Genomic DNA, 16,728 nt, shown 5'->3' on the forward strand with positions numbered 1-16,728 from the left:
AGTTCTTGGCCTTAGGAGAAGCGTGAACAGTGTATATTGTGCTGTTTGTTCCAGATAGTCTGGAGCCCTTAAGAACCAATACACCCTAGTCTTTTGTAAGGTGTGTCTGATATGAATACAGTGGAAAAAACAGACCGAGAAAGAAATAAGTTTTCTGAACGCTGCAAACAAAAAGGGTCAAGTTCTTTGCCAGTGTAAACGGGCAAAACTCCATGGGAGTGAGGGGAGCGGAGCCCTACGACTTAGCCCTAAAAATTCCCTGATTCCTAAATCTCTGCATCACTCTCTGCCACTCGCGGAGTAACTGACACGCTGTTCCTCCCAGACCCTGTGCGGGTGCAGAGATGGGTCTGCTACAGAGGAAAATACACACGCGGGTAGAGGTGAAGGAGTAGCCATCAGGCCTCTTATTATTTTTTGTACCACCACCCAAACTAGATTGTGTAGAGTAACTTATACGACGATTTACGGTCATATACTAATAGTATTTAATAATTATTCAGTCAAATCAATCACATCCATATATCCATAGTTAGGTTCTCGAAATCCCGCAGAATCGAAACCATATGCTAACTATCATAGACAAATATTACAAATAAAAATAATGGCACATGGCATCTAGCTAGCTAGCTATGCCACCAAATAGTCTGTTAATAGGTTATTTTATAAGTGCAAAGTTCTCCAGCTAAAATATTTTCATTCTTATGAGTCCTAACTGAGAATAAGATACAAACCTACGGCCAGTCCCTACAGTCCTTTCTTCAGTCTTCACTCAGACAGAACTCTCATTGACTTGAGCGTGAGTTTTACTGGAGTTCCTGACGCTGTATCATGAGGCCGAAGAAGCGTTCTCATGGTGAAGAAATATCATGAAGGCGCATTCATTTAAAACACCAAAGCCAGTCGTCCCAAAAGGGGAAAGTGTTTTTTCCCTTTTCCCCGACAGTGATCTAACTGGGGTTTGGTGATTTTTGGAATCTTTTGACAGCTCGACGTTTGTCTATGTAATAATCTCTCTTCGGTGTGATTTCCTTTTAAATTTTCCTGACAGCTCGGCTACAAGTTATATGGATTGTTTATTGATCCAAAAGCATATATACTGACCATGATAAATATGCATATATTTATGCCACGACTCATTAGTATGATCTTTTGCGCGATGATGGTTCGCACTTGTTGAATGGGCATCTTGACGAGCATTGTAAACCTAACAATGACCAGTTTCTGAATGAGCCATACGACATGCACTCTTCTGACAATGTATCCGGGTTGTTTGTGTTGCATATTATGAACTCTACTGCGAATAAATGGCTCCGTTTTCTATCCCTAGCGAACACTAATGAGAAATAGCATCTAAACAGCTACAACTAGTTAATCGTCTGAAAAGACAGAATGTCCAGTCCTGCTTTCCAATACCCCCCTGTATTTTCTGCAGTCAGCTACTTGTGTTCATTTACGCAGAAAACAACATGAAATCCAGATCTACACCACATATCTCTTTTTGTCATTTGGTTAAGCACCATATACTGCCCCTGAGGGTCATACCTAGCTATCCAAGCAGCCTAATGTTGAGAAACACCCGGAGTCCTGGAATCACAAGGTCAAATTTAAACAAAGTCCTCTAAGCCCTTCCTTTCAGCGGAGAATGGACTATGTACCGTGAAGTTTACTGTTTGAGATGAGACCTTAAAACGCAGTCCCTGGCTTTTCTGTGTAGTGGACATTAAAGATCCCAATGACACTGTTTACACAAGGTAAGGTTTGTCTCAGCGTTACTGGCCAACATTTCTGGGACTGGGACCTGTCTAAAAACCTGAAACCAACTGGACACAAATGCACACTATAAATAATAAATAAACCATGGGGTAATATTCTGAGGTCCTCCCCCAGATACAACCGAGTTTGTGGGGAGGGGCCGTTTTGGAATAAAAATTGACAGAATTCCATACCCCACACAGTTTCCTTTGTAACCTGCTCCCTTTCCCGGGCAGACTCAAATTTGGGGAATGTAAATTACAGTTGAACTTTGCAAAAAGAACAGGAGTACTTGTGGCACCTTAGAGACTAACAAATTTATTTCAGCATGAGCAGCTCATGCTGAAATACATTTGTTAGTCTCTAAGGTGCCACAAGTACTCCTGTTCTTTTTGCGGATACAGCCTAACACGGCTGCTACTCTGAAAGTTGAACTTTGATTACACAGTATGTGAGCTCGAGTCTTCTCTGACGTATGAGCGATAGAAAGCTGTCTGGCCATTCACATATTTTGGTATTTTCAGGGTAAATTGGATTCAAATGCAAAATCCAGGATCTAAAGAGCCAAATTGATACCTAATGCAATACCATAGGATGAATTTGTCCCTTGAAATATAATTATAACATTCCCTGGAAAATTTGGCACTCCTTGAACTCAGGAATGACTAACGTTGTTCCAGGCAAACATGTTGGGCCATATTGTGCACAACTGCTGTACACATCATTGGAGTTAAGCAAGTCAATCAAAGGCAAAGTATGCCCCAAATGTATTTTGATCTATGTATTGTTGATCCTATATCATTTATTTTAATTTAATTGTCTGTAGTACAAAGTGTGACCAGACATAGCAGGATGGAAAGGGTTTAGCTGGAACGTGGCAATAAATGTCCGATTCCCGCCTTTGAATGCCTGCAATGAACGCTTAAAGTCAAAACCACATACCTTGCATTTCTTCAGGTATAATATTATAATCATGTTTAGACATGTGATTCCTTGTAATTCAACCAAAAAGAAGTCTAAGACATAATTACATCAAAAAATGTATGAATGAATGATATAGAACAAGGCAAATATTTATCTACAATACCCTATCAATGGAAAGCTTTAAATCGAGCCCATTGGGGTCAATGGGAATCCTTCAATTGATTACAATAAGCTTTAGCTCAAACTCGCGGCCACTATCTCTGCATAGCCTCCTGAGAAGACCATTCGACATTCAGCTGAAATCCCAGGACCCCACTAGCTAGTAAAGAACATGCTCTCACGTGAGAACCCTGGTGAAAACTACCACTATATTTGCCTTATTTAAAACAAATGACACTTCTACACACAGCTGAGTAATTTTCAGCAGCGGAGTGTAGCAATATACAGATATCTGGCAGTCTTCCAGCCAATTAAACAAACAGAATCCGCGCTGTTCTATACGCAACTTTAAATAACCCAGGACTAACATTGTGGCTAATAGCAAGGACTATATTTATCTGACTGAATGTTTTGGTTTGTTAGTTTGCAGTTGCTTTTTGGTCTTCATGGATGAGAGAGACATTGGTACTGGGGCTTTTTTAAACTGTTTACCTTTTCTAAGATGCTTACATTTTCTCTCAGCCAGCATGTCTGACGTCAAGATGTCTCATAAACTGCCCGGGCTAAAACCTGGGTGTTCTCCATTCAGCACGGTTACTACCTTGCCAAACTACTTTACTTCTCCGTCCTTCCTTAATTCTCTCGTGGCCTCTTCTCCCTCTTCCTACAGCTGCCTTCCACTTTATAATCCTTCCTCTCTGCCCGGCTTCTTGATGAGGCTTTTAAAGAGAAGATTGATGCTATTTGATCCAAGTATCTTTTACTTGTCCTTCGCACTTCTGATTCCTAACCTTCCTTGCCCCATCGTACCTCATTCCTCTCAGTCTGGTATCTTCTCTGCGTGCCCTCTCCTCTGTCCTCAAAAGGCCCTCTCTTGACCTCATCTGCCCCCATTCTTCTTTCTAACACCTGTTCCTCTCCTGTGCCTCTAATTTGGAACATACTTGCTACTCACACTGCCTTGAATACCTCTCTCCAAGCTCTTGCTTTGCTCCTAACATCTGTTTTTTGCTCCTTCCCCGCCCATGGCATTTTCCTCATCAGTTACCAGTGACCTTTTCTAGGCCATACCTCAAGACTTCTTCTCCACCCTTATCCTTGATTTATCCACTACCTTTAATATTACTCTGTCCCGGAAGCTGCTTCCTACCTTTCCTGGTTCTCCTCTAACCTCTCTGACTGCACCTTCCTCCACCACATTATTGCTGCCTCCAAGGGATTTCTCCTCTCTTCTCTCCTCTTCTCCTTCTACACTCTGTCCCTAGGCAACCTCCTCCTTTCCTGATCTTTAGATTATTCTATGATCAAATCTATGAATGACCCCACAATAGGAGAAAGAGCAATGGCTCAAAATGACCGAGTCAAACCGCAAAGTGACTTGGAGAGGTTGGAACAATGGAAAGTGCCGATAAATAGGGGAGATTTGGTACTAATAAATGTCAAGCCCGGTATCCAGGGAGAAGAAATAAACAGCACAGATACAAAATTTTAGGATTAACCAAGGATCTGCACTCGTATTACAGATTGGTTATTTTCATTTTATCTCTTTAGTTCTGTCCTGTTAGAGCTTTATGCAGTCATGAGCGATTGACACAAATAAGATAACCTATTCATAGAAACACTGTTCCACTATATAACTGATCACCGGTATAAAATTGCAGGTTGGATGCATTGCTACGGATGCATTCCAGGAAAGTACACAGCACGAGTGGGTACACAGCACAAGAAAGGGTTCTTTTCCCTTCAGAAATTACATCCTCATTAGTAAGGTTATTCTAAAAAATAGATATTAATGGTTCTATTTAGCATTCTGCACACAACAGAAATTCCTATTGACTTCATCAGGGGTATATCTAAGTGTGGAGTGATGAGTAAAGGACTTTGATCTTCCTTTGTAAAATGTAAAATCTTCCTTCTGTTAGATTTTACAGATTTGTTTATGACTGGCAAAGAATAGCAAATGCAGGCCGTGGGTCTGATCCAAAGCTCATTGAAGCTAATAGGAGACTTTCCACTGGCTTTCATAGAGTGTGGATCAACCCCAGTGTGAGGCCAGTTGAAACGCACAGAGTGAAAGTAGCTGCTTATTTTTGACATAGCTAGCACACGCTTAACTGAAGCTTTTACGTGTATTATTAAAAAACATAACTTAAAGGCAAACTGGTGATTAGATTAACGTAGATGTTTCACAAATGTGCCAGGAAATATTTGTGAAACTTTTTGTGTCCGTTGATACATTTGTTTTATGCCTCCCTAATCCCTTGAAATACATTTTATAGAGGTATATTCTCTATTTTAACTCCTTTAGAGTATTGTTATGGCATTTTAATATGTTGTATTACCTAAATGGTCTGATCCTGCAGCTTTGAGGCAGACAAAACGATCATTCATATCAATATGATTTTTCCTATACGAAGACGGCATGCTGGGACTCTTCTGATATGAATATTTTCACGGATTCTCTCTGTTCAGACTACTTCTCCGAAAATAGTGGAGAGCTTGATATTTTCAAATCTGTTGTTGAATCTTATTCAGGGATAATAAAATTGTAGCAGGACACACGAAGCTAAAATATATAACCAAAGAGAGTGCATTCTGTCAATCTTCCCAACTCACATAATCCCTCTGCAATGTTTCGCTTCATTCTTTATACACAGTGTACATTCTTCCTTAAGAGTTTATCGGGATTGTCATATCTTGTAGAATAAATGTTCTATTTTCTGAGTAATTGTAGCTATAATATGAGACACTTAATTTTCTGATAACCTTCGTTCTGAACAGCAGCATAATATAAAACATTATTACTGAATATTCAATAATAATGCTATTATTATTATTGAATTATTGATATCTCAGAGGTTTGAGCATTAGCCTGCTAAACCCAGAGTTGTGAGTTCAATCCTTAAGGGGACCATTTAGGGATCTGGGGCGAAAAATTGTCTGGGGATTGGTCCTGCTTTGAGCAGGGGGTTGGACTAGATGACCTCCTGAGGTCCCTTCCAACCCGGACGTTCTATGATAATCCACCTAGCTCTTATATAGTGCTTTCATTCAGTCAAAAACCTTACAAAGCAAGTCGAATAACCCCAATTTTACAAATGGGGAAACTGAGGCACGAGGCTGCATCTTAACTTGCCCAAGTGGCCAGTGGCAGAGCCTGAGGCATGTAACCCAAATTTCCTGGGTCCTATTCCATTGATTTCCTTACTATAAATAAATGTGCATTTAAATGCTGTGCTGGGAACAGACAGATTGAGCATGATTTCACCCTTAGACTCCTATTGAATTCAGCACTTGATCTGAGAAGAGCCAGGGAAATCAACAGTACGAACGGGGCGGGGGAGAGAGAGAGAGAGAGAGAGAGAGAGAATGGTAGCTGCTGGAAGGAAGATTTCTTTCTGTAGCGGCACCAGAGAGCAAGACAGGGCGGGCTGGCTGGCTGGTAATGACCTAAATGGGGAAAGTGATAGGTTTTGCCAGTAAGACGAAGAAATGGCTGTGAGAGCTGGATTTTTAATGAGAACGTATAATGCTGTAAAGGGTTTCATCATTTTCTGCTTTGCAAGACGTTACTATCAGCAAGGACAAATGGAAGTTTTGCAAAAACCCAGCTATCAGAAACTGTTCATTACACTCTGGTAAACATTTCCTCATGGTGAAATAGTCGGGAGGCAGGGAAGAAGCCGAGTATTTTTCTAGTATATGCAGCTCTCTAATTAATGAATATGACAAACTGAAGGTTTCTCCTCTGGTTCCTGCTTAAAGTGACTTGACTTCTTTTTAATAAGTAGAAATATCTGAAACAGGAAACTAAATGGATATATAGAGCAACCAAGGCTTAAACCCACGTTACTTCTAATGTATAGGCTCTGTGGCTAAGTCTGTTTTCAGATCTCGTTTTAAAGTACACCAGGAGGAAGTATAATGCCTTTTTCCTTCATTCTTGTCATATTTTTCAAACTGAAAAAATCTATTGATGATGACGGTTTTGTGGTAAGGAAGCTAAAGCAGTTCATAGGTATCATCTGTCAGGAGTCATTTTCCTTGTAATTGAATTAGTTTTAATATAAATGTTGCTGCCTCTTATTCATTGTTGTGCTACTTTTTTAAAATCCCTAAATACAAATACTTAAAAATTGCTGCTGAGGCGCTGTCCTCTTCCCATCCAATGTCATTTCTGAATCCTGGTATTAAAATGTGTATGGAACAGAGGAGAGTCTTTAACTCAGAAGTTTCGGTCTCTCTGACACTCTCTCTCTCTCTCTCCGGGAATAGCCTAACTAGAAAGAAAGATCCTTTTGCTACTTGGATGCTTCTGCCACGGAATCTTAATTTAAAAAAATCTCTCGCCTTAAAATCTTTGCCAGCCAGGCTTGAAATAACCTGCATTCAAAACGACTTGGTGCCAGCCAACTCTTGTGTTAAGATGACGTTTGATAATTCTCAGTTTTAGAGTCCAGGCTGTCTTCCTGTCCCTTGTTGCTTAATCCCATGAAGAAATACTAGCATTATATTTAAAAGCTGCGTTTCCCCCAAGTCTTGCCAGTAGAAGGGAAGGGAAAATCAAGTTGGATGTGTAAAGCACCTAGCTTGACACAATTGAAGATCGCCAATAGCCTTTACTCACTGCAGCAGGACCCTGGGTTTCGGTGGACTGCTCACATGTGTGTGTAGAAGCTATTCACATGAATACAGATTTGCAGGATTGGGTCCACTAAAACATACTATTGCCTTCAAAATGGAATATACAGTATTACTGAATGCTCAGACCGCGCTTTCAAAATAAATGTGGCACACATTCAACACACACACACACACACACACACACACACACTTCTTCAGAGAGCTGTTAATATTCAGCCAACACTTTTAAAGAATCGACCTGCCGTTTGCGGGCCATGTCGTGTTGCTTGCATTGATGGTCTTGGTTCATAAAAACATGTACATATGACGCCATATAGGTCTTTAATGCCCTTATTCTCAAAGGATAATCAGGGTCTTAACTTTGCACCTCGGGGGGAGGTGTCTGTGTCTGGATTTTCCACTGGTGGGTTGTTTTGTTTTTTGGCCTTATATAGAAGGCCAAATATTTATTATGTTCTGGAAATTATAACAAAAATCTGTCTCATGAGATGACTTCCCAACAGAAGAATATCTGCATTTTCATCACAAAACACCTGAAGCTGTCATTATGGACTATTGTGCCAGTGGTCATATCAAGTTTTGCTCTTCGTGGCCCTCATTTCACATAAGTATCAAAATTACAGACACTCACTTATGAATAGCCCCAACACACAACTGAAGCAAGCAAAACTCCTTTATGTCATGCTGCTCATAATGCAAACTATTCCGATTGCTTTGATTCAGACTGTCCAGGCTGCCTTGGCAATTTATGAGGGTTTACCGTATAAACCAAGAGGTTATACTGTTAGTGTGAATAAGAACCATAAGAACCCCGATACTGGGTCAGACCAATGGTCCATCTAGCCCAGTATCCTGTCTCTGGCAATGACCAGTGCCAGATGCTTGACGGATTGAACAGAACAGTCTGAGTGATCCATCCCCTGTCTTCCAGGCCCATCTTCTGGCAGTTGCTGGTTTAGGGACTCCTGGAGCGTGGGGTTGCCTCCCGACCTTGTTGACTAATAGCCATTGATGGAACTATCCCTCAGTGGACCTGTGGAATTTGTGGGTAACTCTGTATGCTCTTCAAACCAAGAATTCACTACAATGGACCAGCACAGTGGCCCTCTTTATCTCACGTGCTTCCTTTGAACGTCAGTACTCAAAACTTCTGAGTTAAGACAAAACGATACATCTTTGAGATCCTCGTGGATCTCAGTATCCAAAAGGAGGAAGAGGAGGGAAGTTGTCTGGATAGTTGAGGAATCCAGAATCAGGAGCATTATAAAACTTCTGATGATAACTACCGGTGTTGAATTAAAAAATCATCCTGTCATTCAATAACATGTTCCTAGTTCTGATGACGGGGGAAAGCAGCAGTTGTTTCCATCATTAAAAGGGAGCATGCATAGGTCCGATGTTCAGAAAGAAATAAAGGTACATTTTCATCACTGGATCTGTTAGCACTAAACAAATAGCCTGCCAAAACGGAAATAGGTTTTACTGCTGTACAACATTCAAGTTTGTGTTGCGCAGAACATAGCACGTCACCTTTGTAAGAAAGGGATACAGTACTCTGATTTGTCTTGCGATGTAACTTCGAAATTGTTGTCGAATTGCCGGGATTTGGCGCAAATAAGTATGTCTGTGTGGAAAGTGTATTATTATAATTATACGGTACCTACAGTGCTGGTGTGATGTGGTGGCCCCTTATAATTCTCCCTGGCTTTCTGCAAGTGTGGAGGCATTTTTTAAACTAGATCCGTTTATTTTCTCTGGAATAAATTGTAATTCACCCTGAGTGAACCTTTCAGAAATGGAGCTGAAGCGAAGCTTTTGATTTAGGCGCTGCTTTGTGTTTGAGAGACATGTTTCAAGTTTGGTGTGATGTTAAGATGAGAGTTTCTTAACAATCCTTTCCATGAAATCGCAAAAAACTGAGTCAAAATAATTCTCTCTCTCTTAAGTAACACGTGTGAGTGTGTCTGTGTAGCGATATAGATCAGAAAACATATAATACAAAAATAATAGGACCCTGCTCAGAAAGCTAATGCGAACTTCTCGTTTAGAGCCGAATAATTTTTAATAGATGGGAATGAAAATTATTTCGGCAAAGTCAGGTCTTCTTTTGTAAAAAATTTTCTTCAAGCGTGATCTATGTAAGATCTAATTAATTAACATGTTCCTCTGTTTTCTATTCATTTATCTTCAGTAACGTTAGAGATTTTTCGGGATGGAAACTTCTCATTAGGTTAGACTTTACCACATGACACTGCTTGGAAAAAAGGTTACTAGTAAATGTTTCAGAGATGCAGAATGTTATAACAACTGTCAGGTCCTTTAAAGGCTAACAAATACCTTTGTGAAATAATGCACAATGCCTCGCTTTAGATAATCATTAAACAGAGCAGAAGAAAAGGGGACCAACTCAGGCAAAAAACACATGCTCATAATTTTATTTAATTTAATAAAAGCGACAAATCAGGTTTGAAAAACCAGGCATCGTTTGGAAATGCGGTTTGACTAAAGGCGCTAAAGTTAGAAAGATTGAAGCGTGTGGCATGTGACTCTCATTTCTTTGATCCCAAGCAAATTACCATCGTGATGTATTCTTCTTTAGCTCTCAGCAGCAGTAGCACCAGTAATCCTTAACATCCTCTTTCGGGTGCCTTCCTGGATTTAGGCTTTGTCTGTCTCAACTGTTTTAAGGGGAAAATACTGGTAATGAATGAAAAACGGTGGGGCAAAAATAATGAACATTAAAAGGTACTAATGAAGCAGCAATAACCCCTGCGCAAATCACAGACACGACCTCCTAGACTGTGCTAATGCATTAGTAGTGGTGCAAAGTTAACTGAAGATACAGGGTCAGAAATACTTTTAAATACATACAGTGCAAGCCTCAGTGGATTATTCTCGCGACATGGTTACATCAGTATCTCGGTCAGTCCTTCCTTAGGCTTGTGAGATAAAATATTATACTGAAGTAGTTTGAGTCCCAGTAATTACACACAATTTCCTCCATCCCTGTGAATTTTAAGGGTTATTTTATTCCCTAGCATTTTTGTCACGTGTTTTCCTATCGGTCCCTATCCCGGTGCAAATGACTCCTTTCCCTGATAAGTACAGGTTTGCTGGGGGTGGTATCTACAGCCTGGCCTTCGGCAATGCTTTCAATGGTATTGCCCTGCCCGTGGCCTGTCATCCTGCCTATGAGATGTAGCCCACTCAAAGAGGTCACCAGTTCTTCTATCCTCACTTTCAATCAGCTTCCTTAAAAAAACAAAAAGCACCGTAGCATTGAGAGTGACTATGAAACGAAGGAGACCCCGAAAGCTAAAGAAAGCACAAAAGAGAGACCGAGGATCGCGTGTGAATCTGGCATAAATCCCCTTCTTCAACAGCATCATAACTTATATGTGGCGATCTCAACGTCCAAAGCCATTTTTTCACGTGCAGGAGATTTTGCTAGTCACACAGATGGAGGGCGATTTTCTCCTTCATTGCTTTCAGTTCCTCTTGCAGTGTTTGTGTTTTCTCCTGAAAAGATCAACACACATCTTTCGTCCGACCGTATCCAGAGAGCTCAATTAATCAAAAGCCGATCTAGGGTGTTAATATGCCGGAATGAGCTCTGCAAAGGTTACTGTGTAAAGAATTCTTAACTGCAGAAAGGACTAGCAAAGATAAGTCAGGACAGAGAAAGGTGTGCCAGGTTTCCTGCTTTTCAAAGATCTACAAGCAGCCAGAGGACGTGTATTTAAGTCTAGTGACTGCCTACTCCAAAAGGTGGCTCCTAATAATTAAAATTCAGGATAACTTTAGATTGGCCTGATTTACCTATTGGCTTAATTCAATATTTGCAAAGAGGGAAAAAATTAAATTAAATTAAAACCTACGAATTGTAGTTTGCCTGTAATCCTTCAGTCACTTCGGTATATTTCTCTTGTATTTCCTTGATCTGAATCCCTAATGTTGCATTTCTGTTTTAAGGGGCTTAATCTGTAGCACCAGAAGAGTGCAATGCGAAATCACCGATCTGTTCACTCCTGCCATAAAATCCTGGCCTCACTGAAGTCACAGGCAAAATTCCCATAGACTTAATGGGGCCAGGCTCTGAGCCTTGGAATCTTGTCTTTTACCTCCACAAGTATCCCAAGAACGGAAATGGTTTGGGACAGAAATGAGAAAAATTTCCATTGCCACCACAGATTTCAAATTTAATAAAGCTGCATCATACTGAAAAAAAATCCTCTGCAAAATGAATCTCACCTGCAACGAAGAGGTTGAGGCCAATGTAAATACCTGCTCAATATGAATAGTTTGTGCTGCACTGAATCCTGCATGTCTGCATCCCCCATATTCTATGCTAGAACTGGGCACACCCTCTGTATCAAACATACACTTAATATAAATGTACCTAAGCCTCGGGGAAATTGAATATGTTCCTATCTGGCCAAAATATGTGGAAATCAAAAGAAAATGCATTGACTTGAAATGTGGTATTGCATTTTTGTCTGTTGCAAAAGTTTTACTGGGAGGAGGTGGGGTAAATAAAGTGCAAGAGTCTCTGAGGCCCAGAAATGAAAATCCTTTGAAATAATAAATTATTGTGTTGGAGGTTTGCAGCTTGATTCATTTTAAATGTGAGTTAGGGAGGAGGTTTGGACTTTGTACCCTGACCCGACCTGTCAAAGGGATCTATCGATATGTAAAACAATGACTTTTAATAACACCCCAGTCTCTGACACGTACCTTAGTATTTGTCCTTATGCTGGAAATTAAAGTGTGGACTTCACTAGCAACTGCTACTTCACTGTGTTTTTCACAGCTTAATAAATCTACCCCGAATGGCACCTAGACTCCACACCAAGGAGCTGTCTGTCTTTAGAAGTGTCACTTTCTTCCAAACAAGACATGTTCTATTGCAAACTAATTGTCCTCTAACCCCGTCAGTCATTTTTTCAGATCATCTGAACCGACCTACACGTTGATTTCAGATGTGGGAATTAATAAGTAGCCGAAGTTATATAAAATATTATTCGTGTATGCTTTCTACCGGTTTGGCATGGGGTCATATATAGAGACACCGCTACTCCAGTCCACCTCCCTCCCTGCACATAGCCTAAAAGACCACCATTACTGGAAAATATATCAGACGACTGTCACATTACCTAACTTAGTGAAATCAGAACAAAGGGTTGCATTAGAAGTGACATAACATAAGCTGGAAGGGGTTTTCAAATCCACTTACACTTCTTTTGCAGTTCCCTATTTCTTCCCTGAAACGTCTCACATTCTCGTCATGTTTTGTGGAAGGTTGATTAAAGTCAAGAAATCTGGTTTTGTATCACTCGTCTATTTCCTGAGGGGAAATTAAACAGAATATGGCAAACATGAATGTTTATAGTCAGCTATGAAAGAAAAAATGTGTTTCCGTTATTTTATTAATACATAAATATATTTAAAGTAATGGGAATATTGCCAACTATTTTATGGAGGGCTATAGATAAGTGTAAGTAAATAAGCAAAAATTGCTTGTAATTTTAAAATTAATCTTGCAATGTACAGCCATTGAAAGTAGACTCTCCCTCCACGCCTTTCTATGCCTTTTGTGGGATGTGTAGTAGGAGAAATATTTCTCTTATGAAGATATGTGTCTATATTATGGATGTTTGTTTCTAGAGATGGCATAGTAAATATATATATATATATCTTTATATATATATATATATATCTTTATATATATATACATATATAACATGTTTGTCATGAACAAGGATTTTTTATCAGCAAAGGCTGACAGATAATTTCATTTTGCAGATCCGCTGAAGTATAATTTTACCTGCAGGTTCTTGGCTGCAATTCCTTCAGACTCCATCTGAATGTCCCTCAGAGCAGGAGCCAGGTCTGGGATTGAGCAGGAGACTTCAACACACGCTGAAGCATTGTAGCTCTGTTTCATCAAATCTTCGATTTCCTGTTCTGACAGAAACACACACACAGTACATGGTAAATAATACGATACTTCTGCAGAGCTTCCAGAACAGAAAGATTGGAAAGTGATGTTTAAAACAAATAGACATACAAAACTCTAAACCTAACCTCACTGTGTACTCTCTGCAGGAATGCAATTTCAGCCTCCAGATTATCCAGCTGTTTCTCCAGGGAGATGCGAGTTGAAGAGGCAGCCTCCACATCCTTCAATTAACTAAATACATAAATAGGCATACATATAAAATAAAGATCTAGCAACGGATTTCACATTTAACACCAATACTAGCTTTTCGAACTCCACTCTGTAGGTATAGAATGGTTTCCTCTGATTGCACAGCACACTGTGAAATAAAACGTATGTGACAGAATGGCTGAACAGATGAAATAATCTTCATAAACAATTTTCTTTCTCTTCCTCCACCCCCTTTCTCTCCTCTGCCATTTTGTGTCGCCAAGACGGCTGGCTTCGGGTCGCACTAATATCAGGATGAGAATGATCCCAAATCGGGGTATTGTTTCAGTGCACGATAGGATCAATGCAGAGTATAGTTTGCATTCCATCAACTGCAACTGCTTTTCTTAATTATAAACTCAGTCCTATAGGGCTAAAAGCTTCCATGTTTGTCTCGGCTTTCTTCCTCCCTTCAAGGCACCATCATAAGGCTTCTTGTTGGTCACAGCTTCCTTGGAAGCCACTGCTAATAGACTTTTCAAGGACTGAATCCTTTGATACCCAAGCCACGGGAAAAGCAGTGGTGCAGTATGTGGCCTGTAACATACCGAGGGATGAGTGGGCCCCACTTTATCTCCAGTGGTGATGGTGCAGTCAGGATGGTGCAAAGCACCGTCGTGTCCTTTGTATATGGGAGATCCTGTGTGTGTTGTAGCTATTGTGTATCAACTGTCCTGTAGCATGTTCTAGTGTGGTGTTTCATCCTATAATACTGTGTGAAGAAGCACTGTTGTGTGGTGACAGGGTATATTTTCCTGGGCATTTTTCACGGTGGCATTCTGTGGTGCATTGCTGTGGGTGTGGCACCATTGTGACATGTTCTTGTGTGGGTGGGACACACAGGCATGGTATAGTATGGTCCTGGGTGGAGCACTTTGTTGCTGTCCTGCCTGGGTGTGGTGCACCCTTGTATGTATTACTGTCAGGGGCGGCTCTAGCCATTTCGCCGCCCCAAGCACGGCAGCACACTGGTCGCAGGTCCCACGGCTCCGGTGGACCTCCCACAGACGTGCCTGCGGAGGGTCTGCTGGTCCCGAGGCTCCGGTGGACCTCCCACAGACGTGCCTGCGGAGGGTCTGCTGGTCCCGCGGCTCCGGTGGACCTCCCACAGGCGTGCCTGTGGATGCTCCACTGAAGCCGTGGGACCAGCGGACCCTCCGCAGGGACGCCTGTGGGAGGTCCACCGGAGCTGCCTGCCGCCCTCCCGGGGACCGGCAGAGCGCCCCCGCGGCATGCTGCCCCAAGCACGCGCTTGGCGTGCTGGGGCCTGGAGCCACCCCTGATTACTGTAGTGCATAGGAGCCAGAGTCATGGACCAAGACCACTGACCCCATTGTGCTAGTGTTACAGCGACAGACCCCAGTCCACCAGGGTTGGGATCGAACCTTGTGGGTGTGTGTCTCATGAGCCTCTACTGCATGAGCTAAAAGCCAACTGCCTGTTAGCTAAGGCTGTCGAGCAGACACCTCTTCCCCTCCCCTCCCCCCAGGGGACAGAACACCACACCCAGGAGGTGTGTGGGTTACTCTAGGTGCTGAACAAACAGACACGCCCTGTTCCAAATGGCTCACAATCTATGTACAGTATAGGAAGGACAACAGGTGGATACGGACAGACAGATGGGGTAGGACGGTGTGGCTTGCTGTGGTGCTCCCCAGTGGCTGTGGCGAGCTAGTGTGTTCTGCTACAGCAGGCCAGGCTGTAGAGTAGGGTTATTGCCCTTTGCCCTTTCTTAAGGTCCGCGGCTCTGCAGAGCTCCAGCAGAGGCTCTTGACACAGATCTCTCAGGTCACCGCAGGGCTTTGAGCTAGGTCTCCAGCAGTTTGCTTCCTTGCTCCAAGTATCTTACCTAGAAACAAAAGAAGAATCAATCAACCAGGGCATCCACCCCCTGACTGGCTCCACACACACGTTGGGGATCCTCAACCGCCCCCCGCCGCCACAATACACCCAATGGAGCTGCGAGAACCAGCTTCCCACCCGCCCCCACACACCGAGCTCCCAAACCCAGAGTCTCCAACACCACCGCCACTCCCCTCCTTTCCCCCCCCCCATGCCCGCCCCGCATGACAGCTCCCCATACAACCGGGCTCCTCGCTTGCCCCCTTCTCCTTTCCTATGAGATCCGCGTGGAGGCGGGCTGGCGATCCTGGCTGCAGACGGAACATTTATTTCTCGCTACTGCAACGTGTCAACGGCAGGGCCAAGGTTTCTCATGCTCCCTGTGACTCCAGCCGTGCTGCGAGCCTGCAGTAGCCCCGAGCGGAGGGGTGGGGGTGTCCCTGCCCCTTTGCGCTGTACTTGGCCACGCTGTCACTGAGCATGATCAGCTGGCGTTTATCGCTGTTCCTGGTGCTCGGGAATTCTTGGCTTACTGCTGTGGCCGCCTATAGATCCCCACGCATAGCTCTGGCCCCATGGCAGCCCCAAACTAGGACCCCTCTGTATGATGCAGGGACACAGAGAGCAGCTCAGGGAGCGTATCTATACAGCAGAAGCAGCAGAGAAACACTCAAGGCCTGCCCCCATCTCTCTCCCGAAAGCCTGTCAGGTGGCTTTCCACTTTACAGCACAGCGCCCAGCATGCGGAGAGCCTCAGAGACCCCCCCAGAGAAAGGTGGCATTTGTCAGCCATCCCTATTCGCAACGATTTGCTCATGAAACGTGGTCACAATTGCACTGTTAGCTCTGCTAAGTCCTTTATTTGATGACCAGCCATGGCAGCCTCAGCCGGGACTTTGCCACGTGGCTCTGCAAACAGTCTCTCATCCCAGCGCTGAAGGCCCCAGGAGGCTGCTGCTGTCTCGAAGCTGCTGTTAGAGCCTGATACGGCGGGCCGACTTCACGCGGCACTCCCGGTGAGCACACACACACCTGGGAGCAGGAAACCGGGGTTGTTCGGGACGGAGATGTGTCTGAGGCCAAGCTAAGAAATTCTGCATGACAGGCGTACTGCACTCCCCACCTGCCCCGTTTGAGAATCCAGCAATTACTTCACCTAACTAGGGAGCTCCCCTATGGAAATCCATCCTGCTCCC

General features: G+C 42.8%; 1 pseudogene; it reads right to left on the reverse strand.

The window, feature by feature from the left end:
* Positions 1–8,591: 8,591 nt before the first annotated feature.
* On the reverse strand, positions 8,592–15,574 carry LOC120401158 (annotated as a pseudogene).
* Positions 15,575–16,728: the final 1,154 nt, after the last annotated feature.

This window comes from Mauremys reevesii, linkage group 3 (genome assembly GCF_016161935.1).
Source record: "Mauremys reevesii isolate NIE-2019 linkage group 3, ASM1616193v1, whole genome shotgun sequence".
In the NCBI taxonomy this organism is placed as follows: domain Eukaryota; kingdom Metazoa; phylum Chordata; order Testudines; family Geoemydidae; genus Mauremys; species Mauremys reevesii.